Source organism: Eptatretus burgeri, chromosome 21, assembly GCF_056783735.1.
Source record: "Eptatretus burgeri isolate ZD-2024b chromosome 21, Ebu_testis_v1, whole genome shotgun sequence".
Taxonomy (NCBI): domain Eukaryota; kingdom Metazoa; phylum Chordata; class Myxini; order Myxiniformes; family Myxinidae; genus Eptatretus; species Eptatretus burgeri.
In genome coordinates, this window is record NC_140981.1 from 277757 (window position 1) to 301212 (window position 23456).

At 48.7% G+C, this 23456-nt stretch overlaps 1 protein-coding gene across 1 annotated transcript in view; it reads left to right on the plus strand.

Annotated features, from left to right (window-relative positions):
* LOC147008090 (uncharacterized) overlaps positions 1 to 23456 on the plus strand; it is a 310895-nt gene that overhangs the window by 25445 nt on the left and 261994 nt on the right. The gene's annotated exons all lie outside the window — the stretch shown is intronic.

Below are 23456 nucleotides of genomic sequence, written 5' to 3' on the forward strand. Positions count from 1 at the left end.
TACTATACACACCTGTGGTACACAGCCTTACTATACACACTTGTGGTACACACCCTTACTATACACACTTGTGGTACACACCCTTACTATACACACTTGTGGTACACACCCTGACTATACACACCTGTGGTACACAGCCTTACTATACACACCTGTGGTACACAGCCTTACTATACACACTTGTGGTACACAGCCTTACTATACACACCTGTGGTACACACCCTTACTATATACACTTGTGGTACACAACCTTACTATACACACATGTGGTACACACCCTTTCTCTACACACTTGTGGTACACACCCTTACTATACACACTTGTGGTACACACCCTTACTATACACACCTGTGGTACACAGCCTTACTATACACACCTGTGGTACACAGCCTTACTATACACACTTGTGGTACACAGCCTTACTATACACACCTGTGGTACACACCCTTACTATATACACTTGTGGTACACACCCTTACTATACACACATGTGGTACACACCCTTTCTCTACACACCTGTGATACACACGATTACTATACACACCTGTGGTACACAGCCTTACTATACACACTTGTGGTACACACCCTTACTATACACACTTGTGGTACACACCCTTACTATACACACTTGTGGTACACACCCTTTCTATACACACTTGTGGTACACACCCTTACTATACACACTTGTGGTACACACCCTTACTATACACACTTGTGGTACACACCCTTACTATACACACTTGTGGTACACAGCCTTACTATACACACTTGTGGTACACAGCCTTACTATACACACTTGTGGTACACAGCCTTACTATACACACTTGTGGTACACAGCCTTACTCTACACACTTGTGGTACACACTCTTACTATACACACCTGTGGTACACACCCTTACTATACACACTTGTGGTACACACCCTTACTATACACACTTGTGGTACACACCCTTACTATACACACTTGTGGTACACACCCTTACTATACACACTTGTGGTACACAGCCTTACTATACACACTTGTGGGACACAGCCTTACTATACACACCTGTGGTACACACCCTTACTATACACACCTGTGGTACACACCCTTACTATACACACTTGTGGTACACACCCTTACTATACACACTTGTGGGACACAGCCTTACTATACACACCTGTGGTACACACCCTTACTATACACACCTGTGGTACACACCCTTACTATACACACTTGTGGTACACACCCTTACTATACACACTTGTGGTACACAGCCTTACTATACACACCTGTGGTACACAGCCTTACTATACACACTTGTGGTACACAGCCTTGCTATACACACCTGTGGTACACACCCTTACTATACAACCTTGTGGTACACAGCCTTACTATACACACCTGTGGTACACACCCTTACTATACACACTTGTGGTACACAGCCTTACTATACACACTTGTGGTACACAGCCTTACTATACACACTTGTGGTACACACCCTTACTATACACACTTGTGGTACACAGCCTTACTATACACACTTGTGGTACACAGCCTTACTATACACACTTGTGGTACACACCCTTTCTATACACACCTGTGGTACACAGCCTTACTATACAACCTTGTGGTACACAGCCTTACTATACACACCTGTAGTACACACCCTTACTATACACACCTGTAGTACACACCCTTACTATACACACCTGTGGTACACACCCTTAATATACACACCTGTAGTACACACCCTTACTATACACACCTGTGGTACACACCCTTACTATGCACACCTGTGGGACACAATTCAAATAACGAAACCGTTTTGAAGAAACAAAGATCCATTTTGATTTCAACTCAAACGAGGTGATGCATGTTTTGCTTGCAGCGATCGCAGCAGCGATCTAATATACACCGCCCAATGAAGGCACACGTGAATTGTCACGTTTTACACAGTAGGGAAGATCTCTTGGTCTTTCATTAACAAAAAAAAACCTTTCCGTGTTCGTCAGACTTTTCAAATATCATCAAACATGTCGACACGTCACACACACGTTTCATGTGAGGTAAATATAAACATTAAAATCGTCTTCATCGTGAAACACCGCGAGGAGCGAGACCGCCGGGGGAACTCCCAGAGATTGTTATTATGTCCACGGACACTTTAAATTAATTATATAAAACGGACATGTCCACCTTCGTACACGGAACATCTCACGTCTGAGTCCGTGTACATTGTAAAAGTGAACAAGGTACGTTTCCATGACAACGACAACACTCGTCATTAACATTTGGTGTTTAAATCTTCACGAACACAACAATTTGCTTCAAATTGACGCTTCTTCTTCTTCTTTTTTTTATTGTGACGTAATTCTGACGTCATGAGGATGCGTTTGAAAAGACAAATCGTGTTTAACGTTTTATTAATTTATACCCGTTTGTTAAAACTACTCAAACGTTGAGGTGACGGCGCTTTTTTTGATAACTACCGTAACGGTTTAACGAGTAACTCGTAACAAATGTAAAAAGGAACAGGTTGTTGGAGAGGTGATAACCCTTAATAGGTAACATTCATCCCGCACGAACATCTGGGCAACATGGGGTCTTTGTTTCCGCCCCCCCGCCTCGAGAAATTACTTTCAGAAAAAACTTTTTCTCCTCATTTTATTGCGGTCACGTGATTGAAACCGCTGGCATGTTGAAACTCGAACCAGGGACCTTCATTTTGAAGCCTCTCTGGTTATCTCCCTACCTGCAGCATGAGCATGCTCACCTTCATTTTGAAGGTCACTCTGGAATGCTCATGACGTCATAGGTATTTCGAGCACAAAGGTGCCTTCCCACCTCGGGGTGGTCCTGAAAACACACAAACACAGATAACCACGTGATCGCAGCCTCGAAGCTGTCGAGCCCATGTTCGAATCCTGCACCAGCCATGAACCATCATCCCGGCCTTTCACGGGCAGGGTGTGTGCCGCCTTTAAGCCGGGCGTCCCATCTGCTGACATGAGTTGGTTCACGTTAAACACACCACCGTTTCCTACTCGCGAAGAGTAGGCGAGCTATCTCCGGCACCCTGGCCAAATTCTAAATTCTTGCCCGAACCTGAGGCGAACGTCAGGCCTGGCCAGCCGGTTCGTGAAAGACTTGAACCAAGCTCCCCCCCACCGTCCACGCCCACAAAACCGTGGGAATAATCGTGCCCTTTGAAGAAGAAGAAGAAGAAAAGAAGAAGAAGAAGAAGAAGAAGAGGTTGTCTGGTGAAGGTTGTGGTGAGCCGACTTCTCGGCAGATGGAAGACGAGCTCACGCAAACGATCGGGTGAACAGAGCAGAATGTTTGTGAAGTACAATATGACGTCATTTGATTAATAAATCGTTAACGAAGGTGAAATATGCCGAGAATAAACGAGAAAAGATCCTTCGTCTGCTGGGGGATTGGGAGGGGGCGTGGTCACCATGACGCGGGATGTGAATGAGACACGTGGGGGATAGAGGGGCGTGGTCACCATGACGCGGACGTCAATGAGACACGCGGGGATAGAGAGGGGGCGTGGTCACCATGACGCAGGACGTGAATGAGACACGTGGGGGAGGAAATGGGAGGGGCCGTGGTCACCAATACGTGGGACGTCAATGCGACAGGGGGAATTGGAGGAGGCGTGGTCACCATGGTGCGGGACGTCACTGAGACACGCGCGGGGGGGAATGGGAGGGGCGTGGTCACCATGGCGCAGGAAGTGAATGAGACACGTGGGGGGGGGGGGAATGGGAGGAGGCGTGGTCACCATGACGCAGGACGTGAATGAGACACGTGGGGGAGGAAATGGGAGGGGCGTGGTCACCAATACGTGGGACGTCAATGCGACAGGGGGAATGGGAGGAGGCGTGGTCACCATGGAGCGGGACGTCACTGAGACACGCGCGGGGGGAATGGGAGGGGGCGTGGTCACCATGGCGCAGGACGTGAATGGGACACGAGGGGGATGGGAGGAGGCGTGGTCACCATGGCGCAGGATGTGAATGAGACACGTGGGGGTATAGGAAGGGGGTGTGGTCACCATGGCGCAGGACGTGAATGAGACACGTGGGGGATAGGGAGGGCGTGGTCGCCATGATGGCTTGATATCCGAGCGCTGAGATAAGGCCGGTAAGAGTGAACGAGTGAGTGAAACAAGCTGGTTTGGTGTTCTCTCCACGGCGGCTTCATCTCACAACAAGGATTGGCAGCTTGCCAATCACAGTGTGGATGAAAAAGGTGAGAGAGGGTTGATTTACGATTTCGCCCGTGACGTCACACCTTGATCGGATAGTCGTCGACCTTGGATTCTGATGCTCATTTCACCCTCAGTAACAACTCTGAAGGTCCTCAGGATGTTGGAAGTGACCGTTGGGATTTTGAAGATAAACTATTGGAGACAAAATGAGTGAAGGAAACGATTTCGGGGAACTGTGGAGCCGAATCGTTTGGGGCCTTGTGGGAGCGATTCAAACAAAGTTGGCGGAACGTGTTGGTGGGGAATATGGAAACGATGATCACGTGACGTTGTAGTCGGGGAATAATGAAACGATGGTCACGTGACGTGTTAATGGGGAAGATGGAAACGCTGGTCACATGATGTGTTAGTCGGGGAATATGGAAACGATGGTCACGTGACGTGTTGGTGGGGAATATGGAAACGATGGTCACGTGACGTGTTAGTGGAGAATATGGAAACGTTGGTCACGTGACGTGTTAGGTGGGAAGAGGGAAACGTTGGTCACGTGACGTGTTTGTGGGGAAACGCTGGTCACGTGACGTGTTAGTCAGGGAATAATGAAACGATGGTCACGTGACGTGTTAATGGGGAAGATGGAAACGCTGGTCACGTGATGTGTTAGTGGGGAAGAGGGAAACGCTGGTCACGTGATGTGTTAGTCGGGGAATATGGAAACAATGGTCACGTGACGTGTTAGTGGGGAATATGGAAACGATGGTCACGTGACATGTTAGTCGGGGAATATGGAAACGCTGGTCACGTGACGTGTTAGTGGGGAAGATGGAAACGATGATCACGTGATCACTTCATCTCGGGACGGTTTGATTTCCCGTTCTATGAACGGTTATAAAGGAGGATTGTGTATTAATAGATTAATCGGTTTATACATAATTTGGGCAGAAATACTCGTTATCGCCCGACAGCACGGACACCGCGGACAAAATGGGGGACGAATGCTTTGTCCCACCGTCACAGGCTGACCGGGTGTCGTGTATGTTACGGGATCGTCCGGTTTCGTACTTTTCCCGGATACCATTTGTGTCCGTGCAGTGTCCCACCATCATGTCCGTGACACGTCGATGTCCGACCCCAGGGGATTGTGGAGGGGGAGAGAGGGTGGAGGGGGGAGGGTGGGATGGCATATTGTGGAGGGGGATGGTCGTGAGTATTGTGGAGGGGGTGGGATGGTCGTGATTATTGTGGAGGGGGGTGGGATGGTCGTGAGTATTGTGGAGGGGGGTGTGGGATGGTTGTATTGTGGATGCGCGGTGTGGGATGGTTGTGAGTATTGTGGAGGCGCGGTGTGGGATGGTGGTGGGTATTGTGGAGGGGGTGTGGATGGTTGTATTGTGGAGGCGCGGTGTGGGATGGTTGTATTGTGGAGGCGCGGTGTGGGATGGTTGTGAGTATTGTGGAGGTGCGGTGTGGGATGGTGGTGGGTATTGTGGAGGGGGGTGTGGATGGTTGTATTGTGGAGGCACGGTGTGGGATGGTTGTGAGTATTGTGGAGGCGCGGTGTGGGATGGTGGTGGGTATTGTGGAGAGGGGGTGTGGATGGTTGTATTGTGGAGGCGCGGTGTGGGATGGTTGTGAGTATTGTGGACGGGGGGTGTGGGATTGTTGTGAGTATTGTGGAGGCGCGGTGTGGGATGGTTGTGAGTATTGTGAAGGCGCGGTGTGGGATGGTGGTGGGTATTGTGGAGGGTGTGGCATGGTTGTGAGTATTGAGGACGCGCGGTGTGGGATGGTTGTGAGTATTGTGGGGGTGCGGTGTGGGATGGTTGTATTGTGGAGGCGCGGTGTGGGTTGGTTGTGTGTATTGTGGAGGCGCGGTGTGGGATGGTGGTGGGTATTGTGGAGGGGGGGTGTGGATGGTTGTATTGTGAAGGCGCGGTGTGGGATGGTTGTATTGTGGAGACGCGGTGTGGGATGGTTGTATTGTGGAGGCGCGGTGTGGGATGGTTGTGAGTATTGTGGAGGCGCGGTGTGGGATGGTGGTGGGTATTGTGGAGGGGGGTGTGGATGGTTGTATTGTGGAGGCGCGGTGTGGGATGGTTGTGAGTATTGTGGAGGTGCGGTGTGGGATGGTGGTGGGTATTGTGGAGGGGGGGTGTGGATGGTTGTATTGTGGAGGCGCGGTGTGGGATGGTTGTGTTGTGGAGGCGCGGTGTGGGATGGTGGTGGGTATTGTGGAGAGGGGGTGTGGATGGTTGTATTGTGGAGGCGCGGTGTGGGATGGTTGTGAGTATTGTGGAGGCGCGGTATGGGATGGTTGTGAGTATTGTGAAGGCGCGGTGTGGGATGGTGGTGGGTATTGTGGAGGGGGGTGGGATGATTGTGAGTATTGTGGAGGGGCGGTGTGGGATGGTTGTGAGTATTGTGGAGGTGCTGTGTGGGATGGTTGTGAGTCTAGTGGAGGGGGAGAGAGGGTGGAGGGGGAGGGTGGGATGGTATATTGTGGAGGGGGGATGGTCGTGAGTATTGTGGAGGGGTGTGTGGGATGGTTGTGAGTATTGCGGAGGCGCGGTGTGGGATGGTTGTGAGTATTGTGCAGGCGTGGTGTGGGATGGTGGTGGGTATTGTGGAGGGGGGGGTGGGATGGTTGTGAGTATTGTGGAGGGGCGGTGTGGGATGGTTGTGAGTATTGTGGAGGCGTGGTGTGGGATGGTGGTGGGTATTGTGGAGGGGGTGGGATGGTTGTGAGTATTGTGGAGGCGCGGTGTGGGATGGTTGTGAGTATTGTGGAGGCGCGGTGTGGGATGGTGGTGGCTACTGTGGAGCGGCGGTGTGTGATGGTTGTGAGTATTGTGGAGGTGTGGTGTGGGACGCTTGTGACTATTGTGGACGCCCGGTGTGCGATGGTTGTTTTGTGGAGGCGCGGTGTGGGATGGTTGTGAGTATGGTGGAGGCGCGGTGTGGGATGGTTGTGAGTATTGTGGAGACGCGGTGTGGGATGGTGGTGGGTATTGTGGAGGCGTGGTGTGGGATGGTGGTGGGTATTGTGGTGGTGATGGTTCATGGGGGATTTTGAGAGGATGTTGGAAAGGGGGGAGAGACCCTGAAAGTTTTAACGTCCTGGTTCAAATCCTCTCCGAGGAGAACATGATGACCCGTCCGTGTACATTGTTTCCATTATAAATCCATGGTGGTTCATTTGATTTTCAGACATTTTTTAGTTGAACGAGTGCGGGCCCGTTGGTGCGTGCCCGTAGGTGCGTGCCCGTAGGTGCGTGCCCGTAGGTGTGTGCCCGTAGGTGCGTGCCCGTAGGTGCGTGCCAGTATGTGCAGCTTCGTTCCTTCACTCTCGTAAACGACGACTGGATTGGGGCATTGTTTCAATTAGATCGGACCAACCATATCATAAATGGCCATAACTTCGGAAACACCTGGGAAACATACTCAGGTCCCCAGCGTCAATTGTGACGTCATATCAAACGAAGAAGAAGAAGAATTGTGACGCTCCTCCTCTCTCCCCTCAAGTCTCTCCCCTCCTCTCTCCTCCCTCCTCTCTCTCGCCCCTCTCTCTCGCCCCCACTCTCACCCCTCCTCTCACAACCCCTCTCCCACCCTACTCTCTCGCCTCCTCCTCTATCCCCCTCTCTTGAATTGTGACGCCCTCTCTCTCGCTCCCCCTCTCTCGTCCCCCTCTCTCCCCTCTCTTGAATTGTGACGCCCCCTCTCTCTCTCGCCCCCCTCTCTCGCCCCTCCTCTCTCGCTGCTATCTCTGTAAATGTATTCACAAATGTCTACCAAGCACAACAATTGATTCAAACCCTTGGGAAACAGCTCTTTCCCTTGGGAAAATTCAAACCTTGGTATTAATTAATAATTTGAACAATTAATTCAAACCTTTGGAAAAAAACAGCTTTCAAACCTTGGGAAACAGCTGAAACGGATGAAGAACGATATCAAACCTTGAAAAGGCACATACTCAGGTCCCCAGTGTCGATTGTGATGTCATACCAAACGAAGAAGAAGAATTGTGATGTCAATCGTGCAAAAAAATAAATAAATAATTAAACATTAATTGTGACGTCATTCGTGATGTTGAGAGATAAATGGCCGTAACTTGGGAACCGCTTGTCCGATTAATATTGTGACAAATTTCGCCCGCCCGGCGTGCAATCGGCCACGTAACTCGAATCGCGACGCTTCGCCCACCGGAACGGACAATTCAGTCGTGACCCTCTTGGAACTATCGCCAAGGAGCTCGTCATGGGTGGGGGTTTAACCTCACCACAACCCAGTCAGCATTCCACCCGCGCAAAATAGGGTGAATCGCCGAAAGTCGATATACCTGAGTACTCGCACGGGTAACCTTCCGAGGGGTTGTACCACGCCACAGGTCGACTCCGGACACGAACCGCTTAAGCGGCTCGTTCCGTGCTACAGGGATAACCGAGCGGAGTTATCGTCGACCTTGACGGTTCAGATTAGTTACCGGGTGTTTTAAACCCACTATCAATCCCTTACGTGATGCAAAATGGAGATTCAACAAAGGAAAGGACGAAGCGAAACGGGGGAACAATTGGACAAGCACACTTTTATTTCACACACGTAAGCAGGCAAATAGGAACAAAAGCAGGCAAATAGGAACAAAGGAAAGCACTACGACCGAATAAAAGGCAATTATTTACAGCACAGTCACTTATACAAGTTTTACTTTGCAAGACTGGCGCCACAAACACACATACAAAAGCCTGAAAAGAAAAGAAAAGAAAAGAAGTGACTTCCCTCATGGACCGAAATGGTCCTCCTCTCCTACTACCGTCAGCACGGTCGCGCCTGTTTCCGGCCTCCCACGTGGCCGGCGAACTCTCTCCGGAACCCCTCGTCCAGACGCGCAGGTCCACCACAGGCCGCATTGCGGCGCCTCCCGTCCGCGTCTCAACCAACAGGCCGCGCCGGGCCACGAGAGAGGAGGAAGGGAGCGCTTTGGAGAGCGAGACCCAAGGAGAGAGACCGAGCCTTTTTGGAGAGAGAGCGAGAGAGAGAGCTGGTGCCTTTTCCGGAGAGAGCTTCAGCCAACATGAGCCACGACCAGAGAGAGTGAGCCTCGCGTCTGTTTGCCTTTTTGTAAGGCGGGGCTCCGCCCTTCGCCGCGTGGGGCTCCGCTCCGTTCGTGGCTCCACCTCCCTTCGAGGCGTTTCCACAAGGCTCTCGAAGGGGGGCGTGCCCCCACTACGACCGCCTCACGCCAGGCCTCCACCAATGGGGAGAGAGCTGCCCTGCCCCCTTCCCTTGCCAGCTTTGACACCGCAGAGGGGTGCGCTAACCTGCGCAGTAGCACAGGTTTCTCTTTTTTGCCGTTGTCGTTGGTTGGTTTGAGGTTGTTGGATCCAAAATAACGACAGAGAAAAAGAAAAATGGTGAACTCAAAGCGTCGCAGCCCGGATGAATCGCACATATTCCCCCGAAACAACAGGTGTGGACTAACTACACATGAACTTAGCGTTATAACTGATCTAAGGACCCTTTATGGTGTATTGCGAATTTCCACAGCCGTAACAATATCAAACCTTGAAAAAGGCATATCCGCGGGTCCCCAGCAATATTCCTGGCAAGTTTCAATCAGATTAGACCGTCAATCGTGCCAATATATATATATATATATATATATATATATATATATATATATATATATATATATATATATATATATATATATATATATATATATATATATATATATATATATATATATATATATATATATATATATATATATATATATATATATTGGCACGGATTCGCGCCCGCCGGCGTGCTGACGGCCACGTAACTCGAATCGCGGCACGTCGCCCACCGGACGGACAATCCAGTCGTGACCCTCTCGGACTAACGCCGGGAACCAGTCACGGGTGGACCTTTCGGTCTCACCGCGATCGAGCCAATCAGCCCCCGCGTGGGATAGGGTTGCTCGCCAAATTCGACCTACCTAAGTACCCACGCGGAGGGTAGACCGGGCGATCGCACCTCGCCGCAGGTCGACTTCGGACACGGGCCACTTAAGCGACCCGTTCCGTACTATCGGGATAACCGAGCGGTCTTATCGTCGGCCTCGACGGTTCGATTAATTATCGGGCGTATTCAGCCCACTACCAACCCTTTACGTGAAGCAAGATGAGGATTCAAAGAAAGAAATGACGAAGCGAAGCGGGAAACAGTTCAACACAAAGCACATTTATTCGCGGCACACGGGAAGCACACATGTACAATTCCACCAAATGCACACAGAAAAGACACAATGCAATTTACACAAAAAGCAAATGTAAAAGCGAAAACACAATGCAGAGCTAATACCGACTACCGAGCACACGGCAACACTTATACAATTCTACTTCACAGACGGCGCCGACAACACATACCCAAAACCAAGGAAAAGAACACCCTCAAGGATGAGGCGGGCCTGAGGCCGAGACCGGGTCGGCCTACCCGTCTGGTGATGAGACGCGGAGCGGAGATGGTGCCTCAACTCCGCGGGCCTCGCGGGCAGTGTCTGGTAGGGGGTGGGAAAGGGGCCCCTTGGTCGCACTATCTCAGCGCGGGGCAAACAGGAGGGGGTTGCTGATGCTCGGGGTATAGAGGATTTTTATTGCCCCGCGACGAGCGTCTCCACCTCGGCCAGGTCGCGCTGTCGGCCTCCTTGGGGTGCAGCTCCCTGCACGACACGAGCACCCCCTCGTCTGCCCTCGCCGCCTCTCCACAGCTCCGTCCCCTCCGTTCCGACTCCAACGCACACGACGACCAGCTCCTTCTTGCCAACTCCACCGCCCGCGAAGTCTTGACTCCCTGTTCCCTCTCGACTCTCCTACTCTACTACTCTGACGAACACGGTCGCTTTTTATCAGCCCCGTAGCTTCGCCCTCTCATCTTTGACCCACTCCCTTCGACCTTTCACCTCGCTCCCCATTGGCCCGAGAAAAAGTGGGCGTGAATGCTTTTTGATCCATAAATTTGCATATATCGATCGCCCTCCAACGCCCTGGGGGCGGGTCCAATTCGCCCCTCGCTCACCGATTGGACGGCAAAAAGTGGGCGTGTGTCGTTTTTGAAGCACAAAATCCGTGATTTTGTACACGCTGTTCGGCGCGCGCCCTGCACGAGTCCAACACCGGTACCCACAGGCGGCGCAAGAACGGTGGCGATGCGACGGTTGCGAGGTGTGACGTGAAGGTCCTGGCGGTTGTGGTGAAGCGGTGGTTGGTGGTGGTAACAATGGCGGTTGGTCCAAATTAAAGATAGTAAAAGAAAAACGGCTATCCTGAAGAGTCGCAGCACGCATAAATGACATGTATTCCCACTAGACAACGGGTTTGGGCCTAACTACACATGTACTTACCGAGATATCTCACCTAAGGGACCTGAATGGTGGTTTGCGAATTTGGTAACCACAACAATATATATATATATATATATATATATATATATATATATATATATATATATATATATATATACATTAATTGTGACGTCGTTCGTGACGTCATAGCACCGTGTCTTGTCATTGGTTGACAGGTAAATGGCCATAACTTGGGAACCGCTTATCCGATTAATATCAAACCTTGAAAAGGCACATCCGCGGGTCCCCAGCAATATTCTTGGCAAGTTTCAATCAGATCAGACCGTCAATCGTGCAAAAAGAAAGAAATAAATAAACATTAATTGTGACGTCATTCGTGATGTCATAGCACAGTGTCTTGTCATTGGTTGACAGATAAATGGCCGTAACTTGGCAACCGCTTATCCGATTAATATCAAACCTCGAAAACGCACATCCGCACGTCCCGGGCAATATTCCTGGCAAGTTTCAATCAGATCGGACCGGCGGTTGTCGAGAAACGGCGGTCGCAGAGATACACACACACACACACACACACACACACACACACACACACACACACACACACACACACACACACACACACACACACACACACACACACACACACATACACACACACATACACCGTTAGAGCTGCTCACTGCCACTCACTGTTAGAGTAGCTCACAGCCACTCACCGTTAGAGTAGCTCACAGCCACTCACCATTGGAGCTGCTGATGTGGATGATTTGTCCTGTTTCATTGTTCATTTAATTGTTCATTTTTGTGACGAGGAAACATTCACTCCCGACCGAAGCAGCAGGAAGGGTCATGTTATTATCCTCTCTGGGGGAAATGGATGACAGGAGATCTCGATTAAAGGGCGGAGGAGCTCCTTGTGAGCCAACGGCCATCCAGATCTCGTGTCCATCTGTGTCTGTGGACGTCCTCCTGCAGGTGGGTTACTTCTTATTAGGAGGTTAGTGGCGGGATTTGTACTCTGGCCACCGGAAAACCCTTCATTCCACAAAACATTCCAAAAGGAAAAACCCACTCGGTAAGAATTCCTCGTGTGCAGCTCACAGGATTTCGGGATTGGGGCAAAGCCTTGGGGACCCCCACTCTCAGATAACAGGAGGGAAACCACGGGGTAACTTTCCCTGGTCATATTGTGGTGCTGAGGTGTCGTCCACCAGACGGCGGTCTCCTTGGATTAACCTGAGGTGGTCCCTTCGGGTGGGTGCCTGGAACGTCCTTTCCCGAAGAGAGGATGATCACCTGTCTCCGTTATCATCTGAGCTCAAGCGTTTGAACATCGGGATTGCAGCTCTCTCTGAGGTTCGAAGACCGGATTGCGGCGAGATCATGGCGGGTGGTTCCACCTACTATTGGTCTGGTCGCTCTGGTGGTTACCTTGCCCAAGGAGTTGCTGTAGCTGTGTCCAATAAGCTGACTCCATTGATAATCGAGGTAATGTTATGATGATGATATGCAAGGTGGTCATATTTGAGCCATAATTGAATAATCAATAGTCAATCGTTGTATATTAATCAGCTGTCAGGATTCAAACCTTGCTTTAAAATGTTGCTTTAAATGTATCATGCTGTTTTCACTTTGTCTTTGATAACCCTTTATGGCTCTGCAGCTGCACAACAGCATGTCCTTGGGAAAACTGTGTATGCTGATATCCCACACATTCCTGTTCTTAGTCATCACCAGAGTTTCGCCTTTGCTATCAGCAGGTGCCAGTGTAGGGGTGTAGGAGTCTTAGAAAGTTATTAGTTTGCAAGATGAACTGTTGGGTTGCGAATCTGAGGATTGACTGATTCAACTTCCCTGAGGGCCCCGAGTGAGGGGGGAAAGAAGCCCACTGCCGCATTTATTTCTTTATTTCTTTATCCCTTAGCACACACTTATCGTCCACACCCAGTTCTGCTTTTGTGTGATTATATAAACAACTGTTTTGAAGTAAGAATCTCAATGTGGTCCGGGGGCACCTGACTGAAGGGCCTTTGGGCTGCATTCCGCATGCGTAGTGCCATCTTCTGAAATAAATCGTATCATTCGAGAACCCTCATTCGACTCTGTCATTACTCGGCCGGGTGAAGAGTCATAACAATTGGCGACGAGGATGGGATTCGACTGATGCTGGCGGTGTGGACGGCGGGACTCCACTTGGTGTACAGCGATCGCAAGGGTTCAGCTAAAGGTACGTGGAAATTGCACGTATAGGGCACCTAAGACAGGGAGCCCTAGTTAGGTGAAAACTGTACACTTGGTGGGCAGTGCCTCGCTGGACGCAGCTCCAGGATCTGCTCGGATCAAGAACTGTAACGGTAAAAACATATGAGGTGATTCGAATGCGGTTTGTTTGAAGGGCACAAAGAGGGCTGTCAGGCCGTATGTTGGGACCGGGAAGGGTCGAGGATAAAGGTATCCGTGTGAAATAAGGAGGGAACAGGTTGGAATCCTGTACCATAGAGAGGGAAGGTTAGAGGCCTTCATTGGGTTTTGAGGCTTAAGGCGGCTGATTGAAAGGGTTTTCGGTCCCGAGGTAAAAGGAGAAACGATTTACAGCTATTAGGCGGTTGGTAAGATAAGAACAAAAGATGGGGAATAACTCTGCAAAGAACATAGAGTTACCCAAAGGAACAACACTTAAAGTTATCGGTGAAAGTGGAAAACACTGGAGAGCGTTTGCAGCGTGGCTAACGGAGTCACAAAGTGAGACAGGACGTAAGCGATTTGATTCAGAGGGAATCTTGAACCAACGGGGAAAAACACAAAGTTAATGAGCCAGGAGAAGGGCTGTTTGTAGAGTTACCTATTTGGATGTATTTGTGAATACAATGTGGTGGGGAAGGTTGAGTTTTGTGTTAGACGTAAGTTGAGTGTTCCAACCTGGAACTTGTATGTGTGGAACAACTTGTATGTTTGTATGGAGATAATGATTGGTCGTCATCGTTAATGTGAAGACTTTGGACGAGGTGAATTGCGCACACCAAATCCGGAGGAAGGACGATGATGACCGATTCTGCACGTGTTGTGAATTCAGTGATGGGCAAATGTCATTTTGAGAGAGAGTGTGTGTGTGTGTGTGTGTGTGTGTGTGTGTGTGTGTGTGTGTGTGTGTGTGTGTGTGTGTGTGTGTGTGTGTGTGAACTCGATGGGGAATTGAATAATTAATACCACTTCAGCAGACAGTTTGGGGATTATGTGTGAGAATTCCCTACAGTACTCGTGCTGTGGGATGTCAAATGGACCAACGTTCGGGTTTTCTCATGGTCTGATAAACTCTGTGTGCTGTTTTGGCTTTGAACACTGTACGTGATACGTGATAAATGGATGGTCTCCACGGAGCATCATTTTGATTTCAAATTCAAATTCAGTTCTGTTTCCACTTTGCATGTTTCGTAAGGTTGATCGACGTTACGGGTTCGTTTTAACGTCAGTTTCAATTCTGGTTTCATTGTTGGGGTCATTAAGCATGTTTTATGCTTGATTTTCGTAAATCTGGGAAAAAAAACTTATTTTATGGGGTTTTGCGAGTCACGTGACGTGCCGTCGGTTTTAACAGGCGCGACGAAAGCACGAAATCGTCCCGTCGAAGGACAGCTTATCGTGAGGGTTTACGAGATGGATTTGCACATTTTACAAAGTTTGGGGACGCCCTTCTTAGGATTCTGTAAAAATTCCGATTTAAAACGAACGTATTTGAGATGTCGTCAAATATTTGTTACGTGAGTTTGATCGTAAAACCAACGCGCTGATAAGACGTATTGCTCATGTGAGTGCGTGATGACGTAATCACGCATGGGCCCAGCGCGCTTTGTCAAACTTGAAAGTGCAATTAACACCCTGCTGTGAACGTGCCTGCTTGTCGGAGCAATGTACGAGAATTTCTCGAGGCGGCTGATTTTGAATATGGTGGACAAACTAGATTTTAAAGAGATAGCTTTGTGGTAAAATTAATTAATAAGGACATTGACGTTTCAAAGGATCGCTCGATTTTGTGTTTCGAGGCGAGTGCACGCGCTATCGGTACATAGAAGCGACAATACTTTGAAACAAGGCTGTGATATATGTTTGTTCCGGTTGTTGTTGTTGTTGTTGTTGTTGTTGTTGTTGTTGATTGGGCTTCGTGACCGAAAAAGGGAAAAAAATAGCCGCGGGAGAGACGCGGGACCGAGGGATTTAGGATAGATGGAAAGGGGGATTTAAATGCTTTGAACAAGGAACGGATTTTATTTAAAGTGGGTTTATCTTTTTAGCCGCGTCTTGCGTAGCGAACGCCGGCTCTAAAAGAGTTCCGCGTTGTTGTTGTTGTTCTTCTTCTTCTTCTTATTATTATTATTATTATTATTCTGGTAAAGACAAAACCTTTAGGACGTGGCTCTTGGACACATTTGTCCTTGTTTACATGTCAGACAACCAAGAACAAGGATGTTTGGTAGGCTACGCACTGATGAGGATAGCGGTGTTTTTGGGAAAAATTACGGGCGGAGCTCGTGCTGTTTGAACACGCAGCCATCGTGGGCCTTGACGAGGGAGCGTTTCGATTCTCTGCCTGTCGGGGTCGAGATGTTTGTCTGGAAGCGGACAGAAAAGCATGTCTGTTGTCTTTATATGAGCCTCTATCTGTCAGGATAAATTCATTGGATTTGGGAAGCATAAGCGGAATTAAAGGGATGTAGAGGAACGGTTGCTTAGCAACGACATCATCTGGAAGGAATGGAATTGGCTTTGCACTGCACTCACTGTCGACTACGATGAAACAGGGCAGGATTATGAATACGTGGCCAAAGCACATAGAGATTACACCGTCAAACGCTCTCTGATGACAACCAACCGATGGATCGGGAAGGAAGGAGCGGCAGTGGAGGTGAAACAAGACGCCAGAGAGCGCGAACTAATGAAGCACAGAGAAGGACTAACACCGTACATCTCAATGGCAGTTAGTAACAGACATAGTGCAGGGGAGTTAGGAAGAATGGTGAACAGATTGAGATGCGCCCCAGAACCACAAGATGGAGCAACGAACACCAGAACACTTTACAGGCCGTCAGACAAGGAGATGGATGGAAGGTATGCTTGCCTGATCAAAATCTACAGTAGTGTACAGCAAGGTCTCTGGCCTTCACATCCACTCACCATGCACCCAGAGCAACTTCCAGTCCTGCAAGCTCTAGTCATGGTGGGAGCCTCATACGGAGGTATCATTTAAAAATAATCTTTTACACAAATACTTGTCATTATGTTGCAGTTGACTGCAGTGTTCAGTGCAGTGGCATGCTGTAAACCTTGTAGTAACGGAGACAGTGACAGAACCTTTGACGACACAACATGCAACTCCCACACTACTCCTTTGTGGGGGACCTATCACTAGGCAACACACTAACACACTCAAGCCAAAGAAACCGTATACACCTCCGTGGCAAAGGGGGACACGGAAATGAACCAGTACCAACCCCACAGCGACATAGGAGGGGAGCGGCTGGAGAAAGAATGGAAGCAGGTGAATACGCAAGGTTGGGGAAAACATACAACCAAGAACTAGATAAGGTAAAGATATTGTTGTGGTTACCAAATTCGCAAACCACCATTCAGGTCCCTGAGGTGAGATATCTCGGTAAGTATATGTGTAGTTAGGCCCAAACCCGTTGTCTAGTGGGAATACATGTCATTTATGCGTGCTGCGACTCTTCAGGATAGCCGTTTTTCTTTTACTTTCTTTAATTTGGACCAACCGCCATGATTACCACCACAACCACAACATCAACCACCCACCGCGGCGCCGCTTCACGTCACACCTCGCAACCGTCGCATCGCCACCGTTCTTGCGCCGCTTGTGGGTACCGGTGTTGGACTCGTGCAGGGCGCGCGCCGAACAGCGTGTACAAAACCACGGATTTTCCACTTCAAAAACGGATCAAAAACGACACACGCCCACTTTTGTTCCGTCCAATCGGTGAGCGAGGGGCGATTTGGCCCCGCCCCCAGGGCGTTGGAGGGCGATCGATATATGCAAATTTATGGATCAAAAAGCATTCACGCCCACTTTTTCTCGGGCCAATGGGGAGCGAGGTGAAAGGTCGAAGGGAGGGGGTCAAAGATGAGAGAGAGAAGCCACGGGGCTGATATAAGTGACCGCGTTCGTCAGTCAAGTGAATAGAGAGTTAAGACTTCGCGGGCGGTGGAGTTGGGAAGAAGAAGCAAGAAGGAGTTGGTCGTCGTCGTGTGCATTGGAGTCGGAGCAAAAGGGGACGGAGCTGTGGAGAGGCGGCGAGGGCAGACGAGGGGGTGCTCGCGTCGTGCATGGAGCTGCGCACCAGGGAGGCCGACGGCGCGACCTGGCCGAGGTGGAGACGCTGGTCGCGGGACTCGAGGCAGAGTGGAAATCCTCTATACCCCGAGCATCAGAAATCACCTCCTGTTTCCCCCCGCGCTGAGATAGTGCGACCAAGGGGGCCCCTTTCCCACCCCCTACCAGACACTGCCCGCGAGGCCCGCGGAGTTGAGGCACCATCGCCGCTCCGCGTCTCATCACCAGACGGGTAGGCCCGACCCGGTCTCGGCCTCAGGCCCGCCTCATCTTTGAGGGTTCTCTTTTCTTTTGTTTTTGGGAATGTGTGTTGTCGGCGCCGTCTGTGAAGTAAAATTGTATAAGTGTTGCCGTGTGCTCGCGTAATCGGTATTAGATCTGCATTGTCGCATTTGCTTTTTGTGTAAATTGCATTGTGTTTTTCTTTTCTATGTGCTTTTGGTGGAATTGAATATGTGTGCTTTCCGTTCATCGCGAATAAATGTGCTTTGTGTTGAACTGTTTCCCGCTTCGCTTCGTCATTTCTTTCATTGAATCCTCATCTTGCTTCACGTAAAGGGTTGGTAGTGGGCTGAATACGCCCGATAATTAATCGAACCGTCGAGGCCGACGATAACACCGCTCGGTTATCCCGATAGTACGGAACGGGTCGCTTAAGTGGCCCGTGTCCGAAGTCGACCTGCGGCGAGGTGCGATCGCCCGGTCTACCCTCCGTGTGGGTACTTAGGTAGGTCGAATTTGGCGAGCAACCCTATCCCACGCGGGGGCTGATTGGCTCGATCGCGGTGAGACCGAAAGGTCCACCCGTGACTGGTTCCCGGCGTTAGTCCGAGAGGGTCACGACTGGATTGTCCGTCCGGTGGGCGACGTGCCGCGATTCGAGTTACGTGGCCGTCAGCACGCCGGCGGGCGCGAATCCGTAACAATATTTTCAAAGGAACCTGGCAAGACCGCACCACTCATTTCCAGAGGGCTGACAACCATCCAGCCACAGCAGCTCATAGAACTGTCTTGCGTCCAAGCCGAGGAAACTTATGATTTGATAGAACGAAACGAGGAAATAAAATCGATTCGATGGTCTTATGCTATGACAAAACCTGTTGGGGGGCGACGTCAGAAAATGCAGAAAAGACAGAAGTGGCTTGGCAGAACAAAACGCAAGACAAAACCCAGCGGGGGCACTTTGCACAAATAGGATTCATATGGGGTCACAACAACACGCATCTCTAATTACCCAAGTTCCATGGGCCCCTAAAGAACCCTTTTGGAGTATAGTTGTGAAATCTTGTGAAAATACAGTAACTTCCCAGAGAAGAACACATTTCACTTATAGGTGTTTTCACCTATAAGGCTTGAAGCTCTCACTAGCGATCGAGTGGAACGCAAGGAGGGTTACGCAGGCTGGAGATCTATATTTCATGACTGGGGAGACTGGTTACTGTGCCTGGTCGGGGCAGCAATCCTAATCATCATGGGAATCATTTTTGGAGTATTTCTGATCAAACGTCTCATTTCCATTTGTCTATAGAAATGCTGTGAAGCCTCACCCCTCACCCAGGCCATCATAATAATTAACAGCGAACTCATGGAGGAAGACCCCGAGGACCTCTGTATGGGGCCACAACCAGACCCGACCCCCACCAGCTGAGGAGCCAACAAGGTGTTCTGGCGGAGGGCGCCCTGGGGAAGACTCTTCCAGGTATTACTGATTACTCAACGAACTTTCAAGTGAAAAGGTAAGCCAAACATGGACTCACACATCTCACTACACACGAAGATACAGGAAGTTGTAACAAGAAAGAAAAGAAATCTACAAGTAAAATGCTGATGGAGGTTTATGATAGATGTGGCAGTGTTTTGACGAGCATATGCATAATCGTGGAAAATGGACAATACCAGGTAGTGAAGGCATGTATGGAAAATACTTGTATGACCCTTATATGTAAATATGCATCTCATGAGACTCTTTTGTCTTCTAGCGCAAGTTGAGAAAGGAGCTTACACCATGCCTTGAGCGCTCACAGTGCTGCTCACCCATTATTACATTTGGATATTGTAAATATTATTGTTGTAATTAGTGTCGAGTATAATTGCCTAAATAATAATGTTGCTGTTAATATTGTATGGACTTGTAGTGCCTTTAATATTGTGTGGACTTAACATCAAATTTGTATATGACAACTTAATGGGAGACTTGTGGCAGTGGGCAAGACAAAAGGCAACAGAAGCTAACCTGAACCACCGGCAGTTGGGGACTTCTCATTTGGGGAATGTTGATGGCTATCCACGGCATTTGCAAATCCCGTTTGGCAGGCACGGGGGCCTAGGGGTAGCTGCTACAGGAACCAAATAGGGATCCACTCGGTTGGTGAGTATCAGGTATGGCTGGGTATGGTCAAATATGAGCAAGGAGGGAACTGTTATGATGATGATATGCGAGGTGGTCATATTTGAGCCATAATTGAATAATCAATAGTCAATAGTTGTATATTAATCAGCTGTCAGGATTCAAACCTTGCTTTAAAATGTTGCTTTAAATGTATCATGCTGTTTTCACGATGTCTTTGATAACCCTTTATGGCTCTGCAGCTGCACAACAGCATGTCCTTGGGAAAACTGTGTATGCTGATATTCCACACATTCCTGTTCTTAGTCATCACCAGAGTTTCGCCTTTGCTATCAGCAGGTGCCAGTGTAGGGGTGTAGGAGTCTCAGAAAGTTATTAGTTTGCAAGATGAACTGTTGGGTTGCGAATCTGAGGATTGACTGATTCAACTTCCCTGAGGGCCCCTAGGGAGGGGGGAAAGAAGCCCACTGCCGCATTTATTTCTTTATTTCTTTATCCCTTAGCACACACTTATAGTCCACACCCAGTTCTGCTTTTGTGTGATTATATAAACAACTGTTTTGAAGTAAGAATCTCAATGTGGTCCGGGGACATCTGACTGAAGGGCCTTTGGGCTGCATTCCGCATGCGTAGTGCCATCTTCTGAAATAAATCGTATCATTTGAGAACCCTCATTCGACTCTGTCATTACTCGGCTGGGTGAAGAGTCATAACAGGTAACACCGGTCACCGAGCGTGTAATAAGACGAAGGATTCATCTCTCCTTGGGTGTCGTGTCTCTGTCTCTGTATATGCTCCAACTGAGGTGATGATCTCACCTGGAAGGACACGTTCTCGTTAAAATTGATAGACATCTTTGCATCACCCTTGGTATACACACCTGTGATACACACCCTTACTATACACACCTGTGGTACACAGCCTTACGATACACACTTGTGGTACACACCCTTACTATACACACTTGTGGTACACACCCTTACTATACACACCTGTGATACACACCCTTACTATACACACCTGTGGTACACAGCCTTACTATACACACTTGTGGTACACACCCTTACTATACACACTTGTGGTACACACCCTTACTATACACACTTGTGGTACACACCCTTACTATACACACCTGTGGTACACAGCCTTACTATACACACCTGTGGTACACAGCCTTACTACACACACTTGTGGTACACAGCCTTACTATACACACCTGTGGTACACACCCTTACTATATACACTTGTGGTACACACCCTTACTATACACACATGTGGTGCACACCCTTTCTATACACACTTGTGGTACACACCCTTACTATACACACTTGTGGAACACAGCCTTACTATACACACCTGTGGTACACACCCTTACTATATACACTTGTGGTACACACCCTTACTATACACACTTGTGGTACACACCCTTTCTATACACACTTGTGGTACACACCCTTACTATACACACTTGTGGTACACACCCTTACTATACACACTTGTGGTACACAGCCTTACTGTACAACCTTGTGGTACACAGCCTTACTATACACACCTGTGGTACACACCGTTACTATACACACTTGTGGTACACAGCCTTACTATACACACTTGTGGTACACAGCCTTACTATACACACCTGTGGTACACACCCTTACTATATACACTTGTGGTACACACCCTTACTATACACACTTGTGGTACACACCCTTTCTATACACACTTGTGGGACACACCCTTACTATACACACTTGTGGTACACACCCTTACTATACACACTTGTGGTACACACCCTTTCTATACACACTTGTGGTACACACCCTTACTATACACACTTGTGGTACACACCCTTACTATACACACTTGTGGTACACACCCTTACTATACACACTTGTGGTACACAGCCTTACTATACACACTTGTGGTACACAGCCTTACTCTACACACTTGTGGTACACACCCTTACTATACACACTTGTGGTACACAGCCTTACTATACACACCTTATGGTACACAGCCTTACTATACACACTTGTGGTACACACCCTTACTATACACACTTGTGGTACACACCCTTACTATACACACTTGTGGTACACAGCCTTACTATACACACTTGTGGTACACACCCTTACTATACACACTTGTGGTACACAGCCTTACTATACACACTTGTGGTACACACCCTTACTATACACACCTTTGGTACACACCCTTACTATACAAACTTGTGGTACACAGCCTTGCTATACACACCTGTGGTACACAGCCTTACTATACAACCTTGTGGAACACAGCCTTACTATACACACTTGTGGTACACACCCTTACTATACACACTTGTGGTACACACCCTTACTATACACACCTTTGGTACACACCCTTACTATACACACTTGTGGTACACAGCCTTGCTATACACACCTGTGGTACACAGCCTTACTATACAACCTTGTGGTACACACCCTTACTATACAACCTTGTGGTACACACCCTTACTATACACACCTGTAGTACACACCCTTACTATACACACCTGTAGTACACACCCTTACTATACACACCTGTGGTACACACCCTTAATATACACACCTGTAGTACACACCCTTACTATACACACCTGTGGTACACACCCTTACTATACACACCTGTAGTACACACCCTTACTATACACACCTGTGGTACACACCCTTACTATGCACACCTGTGGGACACAATTCAAATAACGAAACCGTTTTGAGGAAACAAAGATCCATTTTGATTTCAACTCAAACGAGGTGATGCATGTTTTGCTTGCAGCGATCGCAGCAGCGATCTAATATACACCGCCCAATGAAGGCACACGTGAATTGTCACGTTTTACACAGTAGGAAAGATCTCTTGGTCTTTCATTAACAAAAAACCTTTCCGTGTTCGTCAGACTTTTCAAATATCATCAAACATGTCGACATGTCACACACACGTTTCATGTGAGGTAAATATAAACATTAAAATCGTCTTCATCGTGAAACACCGCGAGGAGCGAGACCGCCGGGGAACTCCCAGAGATTGTTATTATGTCCACGGACACTTTAAATTAATTATATAAAACGGACATGTCCACCTTCGTACACGGAACATCTCACGTCTGAGTCCGTGTACATTGTAAAAGTGAACAAGGTACGTTTCCATGACAACGACAACACTCGTCATTAACATTTGGTGTTTAAATCTTCACGAACACAA